The sequence below is a fragment of the Mobula birostris genome, chromosome 28 (assembly GCF_030028105.1).
Source record: "Mobula birostris isolate sMobBir1 chromosome 28, sMobBir1.hap1, whole genome shotgun sequence".
Lineage (NCBI taxonomy): Eukaryota > Metazoa > Chordata > Chondrichthyes > Myliobatiformes > Myliobatidae > Mobula > Mobula birostris.
This window is the reverse complement of record NC_092397.1, coordinates 20,418,991-20,433,275: the sequence shown is the minus strand read 5'-3', so window position 1 is coordinate 20,433,275 and position 14,285 is coordinate 20,418,991. Positions and strand designations below refer to the sequence as shown.

Sequence of the window (14,285 nt, the reverse complement as noted above, 5' to 3'; positions counted from 1 at the left end):
TGAGTTTTGACAGACTTCAATGTCTCTACTTTCTCTCCAGACTTCCTGTGAAAGCCTCCAGTGCAGGTCTTTGGGACCAAGTGATGTTTGCTTTTAGTCCCATTAGTTTTTTCCCTCGTGATGGTGATTGTTACACATTATGGCACAATGTTGAAATGTCACCATGAGATATCTATGGGATGTTTGCTGTGCCCCCACTGTGAACACTAATGCAAATTATTGGAGTTAATCTCTCTGCTTTTTCCTTGTTAGTTTTTGATTTAGTCTCATCACTGGTTCCTGGAAAAGTCCTGATCCTCTTGTCTGCCTCCTTTGACCACAGAATGTTCTTTGCTCTCTGTGATCCCTCCATCTAATCGGGATCAACGTCTACTGAGTGTTACGAACAGTCTCCTTAAACATCTGCCACTGCTCATTACTGACCTGTCCCTGAGCTTATTTACCCCATCTGTCCCAGACAACTCCACTGTCACGTCTCTGTAATTGTCTTTATTTCGGTTGAGGACACTGGTTCTGACCCTGGTGTTCACCCTCAATCTGTGATCTGGAGATCTCCCACATTGTGATCACTTCTTCAGGGATCCTTCACCACAAGATCTCTCTGTAATCCCACCTCATTACACAGATTACATCTGAAATGACCCGTTCATGGGTGAGATACTGCTGTAAGAAACTGTCTCTGACCATTCCACAAATTCCTCTTCCACTGTACCAGTTTGATTAGCTTAATCAATACCCAGACTGAAGCAAATACACAGAAAATGCTGGAGGAAATCAGCAAACAGTCACCATTTCGGGCTGAGAACCTTCATCGGGATTAGAAAGAAAGGGCCAAAAGCCAGAATAAGGTGGTGGGGGAGGGGGAGGAGGACAAGTGAGGGGTGGGGAACGTGTGGTTTGTGGAGGGATGATGATGTGAGGAGCTGGGTGACAGGCAGAAAAGGCAAAGAGATGAAGAGAAAGAAATCTAATAGGAGAGAATGTTGGACCATGGGATGACACGGAGGAGGTGGAAAACCAGAGAGACTTGATGGGCAGGTAATGAGGGTGCATGAGGAGAGATGAAGGGGTTAATTGGCCATCAGAATGGGTGAAAAGTCAGAAGAAAAGTGGGGGTGGGTTGTGGAAACAAGAGGTAGTTATTCTTGAATTTGGAGAAATCAATGTTCATGCCATCGAGATTGGAGACTACACTGTCAGAATATGAGGCGTTGCTCGTCCAACCTGTACTCGGCCTCACTGTAGCGGGAGAGAAGGCCGTGTACAGACATGTTGATCATGGCCCTCTGCTGGTCAGGATCGACCATGGATATTGCACCCTCGTGTCAACGTCAATATACAAGTCGGGGAAGTACGATATGGAAAGCAAGCAGTTGCCCATGCAGGGGCTCCTGTTCTCCACACAGCTGATGAATCCAAAGCAACGTCAGAGACCGATACAGTCAGGCACCAGCGGTGTTGCAGGATTGCCAGTCTGCATTGAACACAGGACCGACAGGGAATCCATCTCCGGATTGTTCCTCAGGGCTTACTCCCGAAGTCTTCCCATCTCAGGCCAGTGGAGGTCTGAGATCAGAATTTTTCTTCCACTTGATCTGCCAAGTATGGCTGAGGAGCCCCATCTGTCCATTGCAGTTGGTTATATGACGGCAGTAAACCCATTTGCACCTTCCCCTGGCACTGGAAACAGTTCATCGGGTGTAGTAGCGAAGCCATATGTAAAAGCCAGGAGCTGGACTTGATTGACAGAGGCAATTTGAGGTGCACACCATTGTCAGCATTTGATGGGAAGTGGGAGCTTGTCCCATTACCACCCCACCACCGGTTAAGACAGCTGTAAGGGACCGATATGTCGGTATGTGAATGGGGAAACTCAAGTGGAATGGGTTGTCACCAGCAGATCATGGTTGCTGCAGCTCACAGAGCAAAGGTACTCAATACAGCACTACCCTAATCTGCTTCTGATTAAATCTCTCATGACAATCACAGTTCCATTCTCATCTCTCTTTGATATTTCCCCTCTTTGTGCTTTATCCCATTGGGAGGAACACCTGAGGATCTTGAGACCACTCCTCCCCAGGTCTCTTTCCCTCCCCCTTTCACCATCACTGTCCCTACATGTAAAGTGCCGATAAAAAGTATTCATGCTGTTTGAGTGACGTTTTTTTTCGGTAGATGATATGTTTACACTTAAATGACTTTGGGCACCAGATTTCTATTTTAACTGTTTGACAAAGGACTGTGGATCGTGTCCACCACAATGGGCTTCCTAAAAGGTGTAAATATCAGATGCTTCTGGCGCCATAGTTTGACCTAATGCTGCAGTTTCGAAGACAGCATTATCTATACATTATAAACATTAATTGTCTTCTATGTTAGCACGCAAAATGCCAAGTAAATCCTAAAGGGTGTGGATACCAACCCAGATATGTTGGTGTCAGAAGGAAAGGATGGTGTGATATTTTGTACGTAGCCTCAAAAGGAAGCATTGCCTATGCATTGTCTGCAACTTTTCAAGTAGCGATTGCCTTTGTGTTTCGCATACTTAAGCTTTAAGTTCCTCGGGGTCAGTATCACAAATGACCTGACTTGGTCCAACCAAGCAGAGTTCACTGCCAAGAAAGCCCACCAGCGCCTTTACTTCCTGAGAAAACTAAAGAAATTTGGCCTGTCCCCTAAAACCCTCACGAATTTTTATAGATGCACCGTAGAAAGCATTCTTCCAGGGTGCACCACAACCTGGTATGGAAGTTGTCCTGTCCAAGACCAAAAGAAGCTGCAGAAGATTGTGAACACAGCGCAGCACATCACATAAACCAATCTTCCGTCCGTGGACTCACTTTACACCGCACGCTGTTGGAGCCGTGCTGCCAGGTTAATCAAGGACACGACCCACCCAGCCAACATACTTTTCGTCCCTCTTCCCTCCGGGAGAAGGCTCAGGAGCTTGAAGACTCGTACGGCCAGATTTGGGAACAGCTTTTTTCCAACTGTGATAAAACTGCTGAACAGATCCTGACCCGGATCTAGGCCGTACCCTCCAAATATCTGGACCTGCCTCTCGGTTTTTTTGCACTACCTTACTTCCCATTTTCTACTTTCTGTTTATGTTTTATAATTTAAATTTTTAATATTTACAAATTTTAACTATTTTTAATTTTCAATATTTGTAATCCAGGGAATGTGAAGTGCAGAAACAAATATCGCTGTGGTGATTGTACGTTCTAGTACCAATTGTTTAGCGACAATAAAGTATAAAGTATATAAATATTGAGCCCACATTGGGCTAGCAGACCTTTCTACAGAAAGCGTCTCCGTCTGTAAGATGCCTGCTGTACCTTGTTGTGTTGAATAAAGAAGCTGCTTTGTATCTACCAGTGACTCTGTCCGATGATTTCACCCACGATACAACATTTGGTGTCAGGAGTGGGATACTTCGTGATCTGTCGTGTGGCCAGCGATCCTAGCAGTCTAAGTTGGTGAGTATTTTTCTAAAATAACACTCACACTTGGATCTGTTCGGTCGGCGGACACATGGGAACACGAGGTATGACGAACGTGGAGAGATGAACTGGTAGATATTAAAGTAGTGTGTGCGTGTGCATGTGTGTTTATATAAGTGAGGAACCTTTGCATGTTAACTTGGTTAACTTGGTGAGACTTGAACCACCAGTTGCGAAAGGTGGTAACCAACGGTACGGTTCAAGACGCCGGAGTGGGGGCGGGTATACTCGTTCGGGGAGCTGCATTTTAGTGTATGCGTTTGCAAGTGTGATGTGAGGGAATACAGCAGGCATCATGTGTTTGGGTGCTCGAAATTGGCAGATTGTGGAATACATACTCTGTGGTTTTATATTTTGCGTAGTGTGGGAATTAGTATGGAGATATCTCAGGGAGAGGTTTTACCCAGAGAGATCAACCAGAATGGCACCTATTGAAGTCAGGCAACATCAGGTTGAGAACTCTGATGATCCGAGCCAGCCCTTGACCTTGATTATGACTATTCATAAGCCCTTTACCCCCAGTGAGAAACAGAGCATTTTGTCCAAGTTGCCCTCACTTGAAGTCGCCTGTGGGAATTCAGAGTTCTAGCGCAAACTCGAGGAAATGGTTGAAATTCACCAGGTGCACCCTAAAGATGTACATGTGTTAGTGAAAGCCAAGTGCCCGAGGAATATGTAGGACAGGATGGCCCAGAGGATGCAGGATGGTACATGGACAACTACCGGGAGCACCAGTGATGAAGAAAGATATCGCTCTTTTAAAGGGGAAGTGAGGCAGCGGCTGGGGGGAGGCCAGTGTAGCTGGGGAACGATAATGGCAGTGACCCAGAGGGCTGACGAGACAGCCATGGATTATGCAGAACGTAAATACCGAGTGTACGAGGAGTATTCAGGGTTGGATAACCCAGGGAGGGACGACCCAGTCTTCCTAAAATTGCTGAAGCAAGGCCTGAGCTCAGCCCACCGGGAAGTTTTAGATTCAGGCATAACAGTAGGGTCCAACTACTCTGAGATAGTTTTGTGGGCCAGTGAGATAGACCATAGAAAAGGCAAGAGAAATCGTAAAGTGGGTAGAGTGGATGCAGCTGCTGTGATGTCCCGGAGGACTTGTTTTGCTTGCCGGCAGCCAGGGCACCCAGCAAAGGACTGCCGGACCAAGTAAAAGGCAGTGAAGGAGTTGATATGCTACAGCTGTGGCCTATCGGGGCATGGCAGGAGACAGTGTCCAAAAGGGAGGGGGGGAAACCCAGGCGAAGGTCATGGCAGACACCCAGTCACTCACCCCATCAGCAACCGGTCTGACTGTCGATCAGATAAAAGAGCTAGTAACGGTGCCTCTTAGGACAGAAAAAGATGTGGCAGCGGGCTGCCCTGCCAGCGCTGGTGACCCGTGGATGTACACAACGGCATTGTTAGGGGCTGCGAATGCAATATATTAATGGACACAGGGGCATCGGTATCGATAACAAACTTACCCTTACCAGCAACTAGACAGGCCAGTTATATCAGGGGTGTAGGAGGTAAAAACAGTAAACGCAGAAAGAAGTGAATTGCAGGTACTAGAAATCGGGGGAGTGCAGCTTCCAGTGTATTTCTGGGTATGTCCAAATAATGAGGGCACGATCCTTGGAATAGACATCCTAAGGGAAGCAGGAGCTTTTGTAGATTCGGGAAAGAGAGAAATAATATGGACGAGTCAGGGGCAGTGAACGCGCACAACCAACAGAATACACGGGCTGGCTAGCATAGGCGCAGCTGCCCCGATCATTAGAGACTGGAGCCAGGATGGTGTCTATGGGTTACCTTGTCAACAGTTCCCAGCAGTGTGGGCTAGAGACAAGCAAGATTGTGGGCAGGTGAAGGTAAACCCAGTTAAAATAGAGGAGGGTCTGTATAAACCCCCTAAGCAGGACCCTATACAAAATGACACACTGACTGCTGCTCAGGGTATAGCGAAGGAACAAAAACACCAGGGATACTCAGAGAGACTGCGGCCACTCCAGAATATAAAGTTTTCCCAGTTCCTCTGAGGGCAGACATTGCTGCGAATAAGGCAGCAGGGGGGCAAGAGGCAACTGAAATTGCAAGTGTGCAGGAGGAAATGACAGAAGCTAGCTTAGTAAAATTATATGAAGAGATAGAGGCAGAAGAGAAGGAAAAATAGAGATTAAAAGGAGCTAAGGAGGGATCAGATGGGTGCTGGACACATGGGGAGGAAATAGTTGCGATGGACCCACCCTGTATTAGACAGATACTACTAAAGTTTTATCATGGGGCGATGCATGAGGGAAGGCAGAGCATGATCACAACCCTCCAGCAGGACTGGTGGTGGCCAGGGATGGGTGGGGATGTTGAGAAATTCTGCCGCCGTTGTATCATTTGTGCCCAGCATAACCCTGGTAAGGGCAGAAAGCCACAGCTGGCAAATCAGCCTCAGCTGAGGTGACCCTGGGAAAACATCCAGATAGACTTCACAGGGCCCCTGCTAAAAAGCCGGGGGAAAAGCTACTGTCTGGTAATTATGGATCACGTCACTCGGTGGGTAGAGGCTTTCCCAACAAGTGACTGCACCGCCCGCACTGCTGGATGGATCCTAGTTCAGGAAATCCTCCCAAGCTGGGGAACCCCAGTTCAGGTGGATTCAGATCAGGGAGCACATTTCACGGGGAAAGTGATGAAGGAAATGTGCCAACTACTAGGGTTTTGACAACGGTTCCACATACCCTACCACCCCCAGAGTTCAGAGATAGTAGAAAGGATGAACCGAGCAATCAAGAATGCGTTAGCCAAAGCTATAGCTGAGACAGGAAAGACATGGGTTGATGTATTACCAGGAATCTTGATGAGATTGCACGCAACCCCGAACCGCACTTTGGGTCTCAGCCCCTATGAATTATTGATGGGGTGAGCAATGCGACTCCCTTATGGGGTAATTATGGGTTGCGGGGAGCCTGGGGCAATCAGGGATAGAATGACCCAATACATGAAAGACCTTTGCAACCAACTTAAAGTATTAAAGGACCGAGCGAAACTACAACAGTGAATCGCTAATCAAAAAGAGCCAGAGGGAGAGGGGATAGTTTTTCCACAGCCCGGTGACCAAGTTATGGTGAGGGTGCTGCCAGAAAGGCCGGGGTTTGCCCCCAGGTGGATAGGACCACAGACGGTACTCTTAGGAAGACTCACAATGCGCTGGAGGAACGCAGCAGGTCAGTCAGCATCAGTTGAAAAGATTAGTCGACGTTTCGGGTCGAAACCCTTCGTCAGAACTGAAGGAAGTACTTTGGGGAGTGTTTGAAGAATGCTGGTAGTTGAAAAAAACTGTAATATGAAAGACGAAGGGGTGGGGGAGGGGAAACAGGGAGGTGTTTGGCAGGAAAACAATGCACAGTAGTAGAAGGAGGTGGAACTATGAGGGAGGTGATGTGAAATCGGGATAGAGGAGCCAGAGTGTAAGTGAGCAATCTTGCACTCAAATCCTAAGGCAGACATTGTATCATTGTCCAGGCTCCATTTGATATGTTGATGTTAAATTGGAGAGGAGAAAACGGCGACACGACGCAGCGCACAGCAGCCACTCCGTGATGAATATCTGTTATCTATCAAGTTGGGTGCCGTGCACAATTCTGATTTGATGGAGGCAGACGTGAGAGCACGGAGGAACATCTGGTGAAACTTCTGAAATACCTGTTTCGCTGCTGCTGTTACTGTGTGATCCAAAATCTCCGGAGGGGAAGGACCCGAGTCCTTGACTTTGCTTGTTGCTCGGCGGCCGGGGCAGGGTCGAAGCGCTAGGAGGAGACAGTGCTCGGTGTCGGAGGGCTGGTCGGGGGCTCGTAGTTTTCAGACGGACTCGGAGTCAGCTGTGGTCGGGTGCTTCCAGGATGCTGCATCAGCAAGTTTGCGGCACTGGAGGCTAATGGCAGGGAGAGTTTCTCCCTTCTACCGTCCACGTGAGATGTTGGGGCTATCGGGACTTTGAGACTTTTATTTTTACCATGCCCATGGTCTGCTCTTTATCAAATTACGGTATTCTTTTGCACTGTTGTAACTATATGTTATAATCATGTGTTTTTTGTCAGTTTTAGTCTTGGTCTGCCCTGTGTTTCGGTGACATCATACTGGAGGAACATTGTATCATTTCTCAATGCATGCATTTCTAAATGACAATAAACGAGGACTGAGTGCCTTCATAATCTAATCTAATATCTAGCCATTAGGTAAGGCAAATAAATTTACTTCTGAATTAGATGAGATGGATTTGAGGTTTTGGGCAACCAATAAAGGATGTAAATGAAGAACTTTTTGATACAGCAAGAGGCAAGTCCAGGAATCTGATGTTTTAGGTTGTTTGAAGTAGATGTGATTTCAAATGGAAATAGCATTGGCAGTTGAAGGATATGGCCTGCAAGCTGTCTGGAGGGCGAATGGATATCCCTCCAGAGTACTGACTTCGACTTGATGGGATCCATGCCCTCTATTGGTGTGACTAACACACTACAATATGCGTGTGAAGGACTGGGTCGGCTGAATTCAGTATTCAAGTCCTTTACCTTCAGCATCTGTCATCTGTTGTCTGGTGTTACGCTATTTTCATTCGCATGATCTCATTCTGTTTCTCAAAGGTCCTTCAATGGCTTATTCTTTTCTCATCCTTTACATCTCTCATGTGAGTGTAACAGGGAGGAAAATGTCTTGACCCCTGCAGTACAATATTAGGAACAGGCTCAGCACTAAGAACCACTAAGCACATCTTTCCCTCTCCACCCCTCTCCGCTTTCCGCAGGGATCGATCCCTCCGCAACTCACTTATCTGCACGTCCATCCCCACAGATCTCCCACCCGGCACTTATCCCTGTAAGCGTAAGTGCTACACCTGTCCCAACACCTCCTCTCTTGCCACCATTCAGGGCCCCAAACAGTCCATCCAGGTGAGGCAACACTTCCCTTGTGAATCTGTTGGGCTCATCTATTGCATCCGGTGCTCCCAGTGCGGCCTCCTCTACATTGGTGAAACCCGACGCAGATTGGGGGACCACTTCGTCGAGCACCTCCACTCCGTCCGCCACAACAGACAGGAGCTCCCCGTAGCCATCCACTTCAACTCTGCTTCCCATTCCCATGCAGATATGTCCATACATGGCCTCCTCTACTGCCATGATGAGGCTAAACTCAGGTTGGAGGAGAAACACCTCATATACCGTCTAGGTAGTCTCCAGCCCCTTGATATTAACATAGAATTCTCCAACTTCTGGTAATTCCCTCCCCCTCCCTTCCTCTATCCCTATTTCACATCACCTCCCTCATAGTTCCGCCTCCTTCTACTACTGCGCATTGTTCTCCTGCCAATCACCTCCCTGCTTCCCCTCCCCCTCCCCTTTGTATTTCAAATTACTGTTTTTTTCAACTACCAGCATTCTTCAAACCCTCCCCAAAGTTCTTCCTTCAGTCCTGACAAAGGGTTTCGACCCGAAACGTCGACTGATCTTTTCAACTGATGCTGACTGACCTGCCGAGTTCCTCCAGCGCATTGTGAGTGTTCCTTTGACAACAGCATCTGCAGATTATTTTGTGTTTACGATTTGCTACTCCGCTGCGAAGTCTCTTCAAGGTATGCCTACCCTGAAGAAGTTTAAATCCTCTCTTCGACAGGAGTTCAGTGAGACCCTCCCTCACTGCTCCCACTCTGTGATCTCTGCCTCTCTCCGACTCTTCGACCACATCCTGACTCAGACCTGCTACCACAGCCACGCCTCCTTCCTGGGAGCATGTCTCCGCCGCAATCTGTTATCGCAGGGATTCCAGCTCCGGTTCCAGGCCTCCCAGTTCGGGCCCAGCGAGGATCGCAGGGACCTCCGTTTCATTGACCGCTGCTCCTGCAGGATTCTCCGCACCACGCTCGCTGCCATGGGAAGATACCCAAGGGCCCTGGCCTTCTCTCTACCACCACTCTGGGACTCACTCTCCACCGTCTGCCATGGACCTCTCCTACACTTCATCCTCCGCCGGATTCACGCCTCAAACTGCCATTTCTTCCCCTTCCTCGCATCCAAGAAGGACAACAAGCTCGCCCGCCTGGAGCTCGAGGTCTGTAGTCAGCAGTATTCTGCAGGGATCTGTGCTATGGCTTCTGTGTAATTTCGATCAGTTGCAGATGTGGGCAGAGAAACGTCAGATGGAGTTCAGCCCAAATAAATGGTTGGACAAATGCAAGGAGACAGTAATCAGTTTATGGCAAGATCTTGGGGCCCACGTTTATAGCTCCTTCAAAGTGGCTACACAGGTTGATCATGTGGTTGACAATGCTTATAGACTGCTTGTTCTATTATTTGAGGCCTTGAATTCAAATGTCACGAGGTAATTTAAAAAGACCCTGGTTATGCCGCATCTGAAGCATTACATACAGTTATGCTCGCCCCGATATAGGAATAATGTTGAGGTAGTGTAGAGGGTGCAGAAGAGGTTTACCTGGTTTCTGCCTGGTTTAGGGGACAGGCTATTATGAGGGGCTTGACAAAGTTGGGTTATTTTCTTTGGATCGGTGGAGGCTGAGGGCAGATCTGATAGAGGTTTGTAAAATTATGTGAGGCACAGATCAAGCAGAGATGGAGTTTCTATTTCCCAGGATAGAAATCTCCAGTAACAGAGGGCATGCATTGGAGGTGAGAGGGTGTAGATTCAGAGGAGATATGAGGGTTAAGTGTTTGCTTAGAGGGTGGAGGATGCTCACAATCTGCAGCCTGTGATAATGACATTGTGTGGGTAGGAGCGATCACTTCATGGAGATTTATTGATATAGTTTTCAGTTGGTTCCACATGACATTGGGGGTCAAACCCTCTTGTCTTGTACTGTAGTTCGAAGTTTCTTTCCATATTCCATGATCAGAAGGGACAACATCTAGTGCCCAATGGTCTTCAGAAGGAAACTGGTGCAGTTCCTTTCTATTCTCATGATCTACTCCATGGCCTGTGGGTCTGCCATCCGAGATCTTGTGTCAGGGTGTAGCAGTTTATAAGCAAAATTCTCAGACAGTCAGACTCAATCCACTGACGCTCTTTGTGACTTTTGCCCTCTGCTTGATTCTACGAATTTCTTTAATTTGAACAGGAAGACTAAGAAACTCTGGGAACGTTTGGCAGGCTGCACCGAATCCTTGGAGAGACAAGGTTTATCAGTTGAAAAACGGCCATCAGAATGGCACAAAATAATTCTGTTAGTTCAGCATTATTGAATATAGAGGTCCCGGGATCAGATACGATCAACAGGTGTTTTCCGCAGACAGAATTCACATTACGAATGCGTGTAGGAATTGCTGTGACAGTAGTTCTGTTAAACAACAAACAACCTTGATTAGCATGAAGTAGAGATTCCAAGGCTCAGTGTTGTTGTAGATTTGAGCGGCCGGAGTGCAGGGCTGTATTATTAGATGTTTTTGGAAGGAGAGGGACGAGGTCCTGGTCAGTACAAGTCCAGCCACAAACTGTGCTGGTGGTGTGTGGGGTTTGGGAAGTGTGACAGGCTGGTGCCGTTTGGATGAGACAATAGACAATAGGTGCAGAAGTAGACCCTTCAGCCCTTCGAGCCAGCACTACCATTCACTGTGATCATGGCTGATCATCAATCAGTATCCAGTTCCTGCCTTATCCCCATAACCTTTGATTCCGCTATCTTTAAGAGCTCTATCTATCTCTTTATTGAAAGCATTCAGAGACATGGCCTCCATTGCCTTCTGGGGCAGAGCATTCCACATATCCACAACATTCTGGGTGATTTTTTTTTTTCCGCAACTCCATTCTAAATAGCCTATCCCTTATTCTTAAACTGTGGCCTCTGGTTCTGGACTCGCCCATCAGCGGAAACATGCTTCCTGCCTCCAGCATGTCCAATACCTTAATAATCTTATATGTTTCAATCAGATTGTGTCAAAAATTGAAGAACATGCTGGAGACAATGAACTTGGAAACCAAAACTGACAATGCTGAAAACACACATCACTTTGCATTTAAAAAAAACAGCCGAGCGATCTGCTCCATATACAATAGTAACTTTACACAGATAGCGTCTGATCCACAGATGCTGCCTGACTTGCTGAGTTCCTCCAACAGTTTGTGTGTGTTTAAATTGGATTTCCAGCATCTCAAGATTTTCTCGTGTTTGTGATATCACTCTTCGAATCTTGCGGTGAAAGAAAAGTCATTGAGGATACAGTTGAAGATGTTTGAGCCCAAGGGACAGATGTGAGGAATTCCTTCAGAGAAGTCCTGTGCCTGGAGTGATTGACGCTAAGAAACACCATTGTTGTCCATTGTGCGTGAGATGAGCACAACCACTGGAGTGTCTTTCCTGTGCTTCCCGGTGAATATACTTTTGCTTAAGGTAAGGCAGTCAGGGAGAGATGTCATCACTGACCAGTGAAATGATAGTGAAAAGACATGGAATGAAGGTGAATTGTTAGGAGATGACTACGCTACCTCTGCCGGGCTGAATTCAGGAAGTTAACAGATCGACAGGTGAGTGAACAGGAGATGCAAATTTTCACAAACACAGTACTCCAGGTATGCCTAAACCAACCTATTGCATAATTGCTCAGTATCTCCCCATCGATCTGTTCTTAAATTCTATTCCCAGCTTCCTGCAGTCTGTGAACTTGGAGTGTCTAAATGTAGTTAACTTGGCCAGGTGACATGTGGATTGAGAGCAGCTGTTTCAAAACTCCGATCCCTTCACTGGCCCAAGAGTAAATGTCTGTCACCTAGAAGAGAAGAAACTCCCTTGGTCTGTTTCCAGTCAGTCAAAAGATTGTTCATCTATGTCAGCAAATTTCACCACAAAATTATGTCCTTTAATTTTCGTTTGGAAAGGAATATATGAAATTACTTACTCTGCACATACAAATATGCCTATTGTCATGTACCCCATGACGGGTTAAAGAACCAGTGGAAATGGAAAACACTTTGGAATCCAGTATTGCTAATAACTAATGGTATATATTAGTAACTATGTAATTCAGTAATATAAGTGCAGATAAATCAAAGAGGTTAGCATTGATTTTATATATATATATATATAAGTAAATGTGCAAATATATGAAAAACAAACTTCATCAAGTCTAGGGGTAAATAGATAGTCTTCCGATGAGAGTAAAGTTCAGTTCAGTTCGTGGTATTGAGTTGAGTAGTGATGGAGCGAGAGAGAGGGAGAAGTCTGAGTCTTCAGGTGAGCTGACGGTGTCAATCTTCCTGTTGTCCTCGGAAATCCTTTAGAAGTCACCGACTGTGACCACAACAAACTCAGACCATTCTTCTGTGGTGGAATTGTCAACCCAGCAAGGGTGGCACACGAATAACTCCCCACCGGTCACACCCTTTTTGCACTGCTAGAGCCACTGATCGATCCGCCTGATCAATCCTCCAAAACCCAGCTTTTCTGTGGGCACAACAAAGCTCATTCAGTGTCCAAAACCACGTGCTGTAGGTCTAACAGCTGACCTTCTATTTATCTCACCACGCTGAATACCAACTGTCCATAAAGCAGCTCCTCCCTTCTCTCTCTGTAAGAACATGGATGCTGCTAGTGTCCTTGTAGAAAGTATAAACAAACTGTGAGCAGTCCTTGCCTCTCTCTCTCTCTCCTTCTCTCTTTTTTACAAGATGTCTTTGTTCCACAACACACACACTCTCTCTCTCTCTCTCTCTCTCTCTCTCTCTCTCTCTCTCTCTCTCTCTCTCTCTCTCTCTTCAAAAGCACAGGTCACAGGGTAATTCAGGACCCCAACACATCCCCTTCCTTTTAGAAAAAAAATTGACGCAGGCAGAATTTTACTTTAACTGAAAATTACAAAGTTTGAAACATGTGTAATCATCAGATAACAGAACAAAAACGTGTACAATTTCTAACTTAACATCTGGATAAACTATCAGCTATAATGTTGTCAGTACCTTTCACATGTTTGATTGTCAGGTCATATTCTTGCAATATCAGAGTCCAACTTAATAACCTTCTATTCCTATCCCTCATCTTAGTTAGAAACACCAACGGATTGTGATCCGTGTAAACCACAAGTGGTTTCTGGGCAGGACAAACATAGTCTTCAAAATGCCAGAATAAGTGCTAGCAATTCCTTTTCAACAGTGGAATAATTTTCCTAATACACATTAAATTCCTTTAAGAAATAAGCTACTTCAATGTCATCCACACCTTTCTGTAACAATACTGCTCCAGCAGCTTCGTCACTAGTGTCTGTTGCTATAGAGAATGGTTTTGAAAAATCAGGTGCTTTGAGCAGAGGATGATAACACAGGATGGCTTTCAGATGTTCAAATTCTTCTTGGCAAAGATCACTCCATACAAATCTTTCACTCTTCCCGTCAAAATGATTTGAGACCCAACAGCACTTCCTTCTTAGTATCAACACACTGGAGAATATCACCATACAGCCTTTCTCATCACGCTTTCCTCCTTGTCCTTTTCCTTAGTGATCACCAATATTCATTTTCTACCTCGCATGCTAACTCTGTCTTGGGGCATAAACTCCCACCTTTATCCTCGGGTCATCCTGTTCTCTCCCCACTATACTGTTGTTTACTGTGTATGCATAAGATGCATTGGGATTCTCATTGATCCTCCTGAATGAGTACATTTACTGGTAAATCTTCACTCTCCTGATTCGCTGTGTGACTTGTTTCTTGCTTCCTGTATGTTCCTCCAAGACCCTGTCTAATTTCATCTTCCTCGTCCTTATATATGACTCCTCTTACGTTTTTAAACAAATTCTCATCACC

The 14,285-nt window shown here is 46.2% G+C and overlaps 1 protein-coding gene across 1 annotated transcript in view; it reads left to right on the top strand.

The window, feature by feature from the left end:
- LOC140189355 (uncharacterized) overlaps positions 1 to 14,285 on the top strand; it is a 944,498-nt gene that overhangs the window by 266,538 nt on the left and 663,675 nt on the right. The gene's annotated exons all lie outside the window — the stretch shown is intronic.